We start from the raw sequence: 4,282 nt of genomic DNA on the forward strand, positions 1-4,282 counted from the left end.
ACACTCTACACACTTAGGTAAGCACGGAAGCATGGGGAGTAAGAGCCAGAACAGAACAGGGTATATGAAATAGAAATCATAATTAATGGCATATTTAGCAGCCCAAATAAGTCAGCAAGTTTGCTACATATACTGGATAACTTCCTTTGTGGTTCTCATAATGATGATAGAAATAAGTTCACATATAGCCCTGGAGATCAGAAAAAGAAAAAAGAATGATCATTATTAACAAAGGCCAAGGCCTCAAGCGGTATCTAGATATATAGATGGATAGATAGATAGCCGGGCCTTTAAACCCTAAAAACAGTAGTATATAATATAACTATATATATATATATAGTCCCCCAAAATACACCGTGAATAATGTTGGGTTTGCTGAGGTGTGTGTGTTGGCATTATGCATGCCTGGCCTAGTACTGGATTTAGCATATATTTAAGACAGAATAATATTAACACTTTGATGCTCTACATGGACTTTTTTTTTTCTTTTTTTTTTTTTATTGGGCTGGCATCATGTAGGGAATGAGCTGATACATTCTTCTTCCCTGAAAGAGTGAAATACAGTTAACTTATTAGAAAAAAAAAAAAAAAGATCGTAAGACATTTATTCATGGACTGATATAAATAAAAAAAGATTGTTGAAGAAATTTTGTGGTCCATTTGAGAGAAATATAAGACATTTATTCATGGACCTAATTTGCTTTTTGACATCCGCCATACATCTGGCCAATCTTGGCCCCCCAAGTGATAGATTGTATTAGTAGATATCTACAAGTGTCAACACAGTTTTTCTGCAGCATACAAGGTTCAATGAGAGCTTTCTTTTTTTTTTTGTTAATGATGAGAGATCATAAATTCAATATTGGCAAAAAGCAAAATTGCATTGACCTTCGTTTGCTGGAGTGTTTGCAATTCTTTGTCCTGGTTCATTGACATGCTTCTTATTTAATTGATGCAGCTTCTTACTGGCATTTTCTTTAACATTATTGTTCTTGTTTTTTGTCAACCCGGTACTATTTTTACACTCTTTTATACTTACATTGTCTTCCTGCTTTGTAACAGTAATGTGTGTGGTATTAGTTATGAAATTCTGGTTTAATATGCTCTGAACTTACAGTCATAGAGGCTTTCTATCAAAATATGTCAAGCATTTAAAGGATATGAAGTTCTTAAGAGAGGATTTGGTTTTCAGTACATACAGCGAGGAGGACATTTTTTGTTTGATTGTTTCTTAGGTTCAAAATCATTTCTTGGATGGTATGTTGTGTATGAGAAGGGTTTAGCATAATTAGGTAATTTTAAGGAGTATCTACTTTTTGAATGCCTTTCTTTCTAAACATTATGTATACATTGACCATAGTTTGGTTTTGCAAACTGGATTATGCAATTATGGAAAATGAATCATTTTGATGTTCGGTTAGTGACTTAACTTGATAGACCTTGAGGGGCTGAGTTCATAAAAGTTTAAACTTTTATGATTATTGATTCTTTAACATTTGATCAAAGTTTGTCTTCCCTATGAAACATCTGTTTTGAGTCCTAGGAAACTCAAAACATTTGTTTCAGTTTCTGGGCTCCATGTGCAGATTCTGGCTGCACATATAAAGGCAAGGTGGTGCCAATTTGTGTTAGCTTGATATGTATTGTTGGAGTCGTGTTTTTAAGTTTAAGTTTTTAGAATAATTGATCCTTTGGACACTTGTCTGATTCTATTTTAAGTAGTTCCAGTCACTTGTCGGCTTTTATATATCAAGAGGTTAGTCAGAAAAGTATATTTTGAGTTATAAAGTCTATGATAAATGGGATAACGAAATAACTTGTCATTTTATATACCCTCCAAGTATCATTTCTCTTTTGGTTGAAAAGAAGACTTAAAAGAAGAAAAAGTAAAAGATCTTCAAACTTTCTTAACTCAATCATCTGTAAATTAGAAGTGAAAAATGAAAGAAGAAAGAAAAGAATCATATCTGCAGAACGTTTGTGTATTTTAAGCCATTTCCTTCTGCTTATCTGTCATGCATGTATCTTTGTATGTTTTAGACTTGCAGTGATATGATCCATTAACTTCTTTATGCAAAATGTGCACAGGGTACTGATCATGGTGGTGCCACATACTTCGGACTATGCACATATCCTGGACGTGAGCTACGCCACCGAATATATTTTAAGGTACTTGATGGTATACTGTAAAAAATTACCAGAACAGACATCAACACTTATATATCTACCGGTGAATTACTTATATGTTTACCCCCATATCCCATTGCGTACCTGTTGAGCCTAGACATTTAGACGCATATAGAGGTTTTGACTTAGACTCTAAGTCTGGGATTGTTTTTACTCAGCATGCTTGGGATGAGTATTGATATGTACTTTGATTGCAAATTAGGCCTTAAATTATGTCACTACAAGAAATCAGGTCTTTTCCAGCGATTTTTAAATCGTCGCAACCCAAATCGCTGCAAATAGATGTTATTTACGGCGATTTTCAAGTCGCCGCTCAATTTCCTCAGTTAAGTTGCGAAATGGAGGAAAATAATTTTGTCTTGACTTGTTGCAGCGATTTTTCCATCTATAGCGGCGATTTTTTTCGCCGCAATAAATAATTTTATACTGTAGCATGTTAAGTTTTCGTCGAAATAAAAAAATCGCTATTATTAATTGATTTTGCGGCGAAAATTGTCGCCGTAACAAAATATGCTTCATTTAAAACTTATTAGCGGCGAATAAAATTCGCCGGAAAAAGCACATAAAATTTAAATGCCGCTGGTTAGGTTTTTCCCTCATTAATTTTTTTCCCTCGCCGAACTCTCCCCGCCCCCCTGTCCCCCTCTCCCCAAATTCTTCTCCTTCAAGCCTCCGCCACCTCACCTCGACAGCCCACCCCTCCTTTTCCCCCAGCCCCAGCGCCGATCTCTTGGCTTTTCCCCAAATCTAGCCTCACCTCTCTCTCTCGGATTTCTCTATATCGCCGCCGCTGGGGGTGCCTGTAACGCCCCGTACCCGAGAGTCCGGAGAGTTAACTCATGTCACTTAAAAATCATTTTTCTTCCACATAGTACATACTCTAATTTTTCTCTATCGCACAAAATACTCATATATTTACATCACTTACTCCAGAATAACGATTCTAAGACAAGACAAAGTCTTAATATAAACATTAATCTCCCGAAAAATCACAACATCAGAACACAACAAGTTTACTGAATGAAAACCATCAATACCCATATAAACCTTCTATGCTTAAACCATCATTCTTAACTCTTCTCACCCATGCTCCATATCTTTGATCCTCAACTGAAACATTCAAATCATCTGAAAATATAGTGGAGATAAGGGGTGAGTTATCAACAACTCAGTAAGCAGAGAACATATACTAGCATGTAAACATGAGCCTTTTCAGAAAGTTCAATATGCAGAAACAAAACATTTTATTTTTATATGCAGATCTCAGAAAACGTGTTATCAGAAAATCAGAGCGACTTTTCAACATTTCATACTCAAGTCAACAATTCATATTTGAGGATCCATTTCATATTCAAAAACACTTTGGCATAACATAACTGAACATATTCATCTTATCATATCATATCATATACCATGTTTAACCCCCGTGGTAGGGTTGTGCTATCCCCGGTGGCCAAACCAGGCAGTATCATGTGGTGAACTTCCCCTTTTTCAATCTCGGAGCCCCGAGTGTGCACACAGGAAAGAACACGTAAAAAGACCACTTTGTTTCCAAAGTGGGTGCACTCATATCATATCATGGTGGTACCAACCATATCACGTGAACAGTATCATCATATCAGAACCATATTCAGAACAGATAAGTATGCCAAAGTTTTATCATATCCATATCATATCAAAACACGTGCGAAACATATTCATATCATTTCTATTTGATCAAAAACAGATCCATATCATTTCATATCACATGCATAAAAATGTCAATGATATCATATTCGCTCTTTTGTATATTTCAGAAACATGTCAAATATTGCTCATGTCTACACATTTCATGTCAAAAACATTTCTTTTCTCTTTCATATGTATCTCATGAGGGAATGCAAAACATATACTGAGGTTGTTTTTCACTTTTTCTTTTTAAAACAACATGCACATTTTTACAAACCAACCTCAGTTCATTTCTTTTTATGCCAATCTAGCATAGGAACCCCGCTTACCTGGACGACTTAACTTTTCCAAAAATTTCTTCAAAAATGTCGAGTCGACTATAAATCGTCACCTATAAAAATAATCACGTAATTTCTGTAAGTTTCCA

This window comes from Juglans regia, chromosome 10, assembly GCF_001411555.2.
Source record: "Juglans regia cultivar Chandler chromosome 10, Walnut 2.0, whole genome shotgun sequence".
Lineage (NCBI taxonomy): Eukaryota > Viridiplantae > Streptophyta > Magnoliopsida > Fagales > Juglandaceae > Juglans > Juglans regia.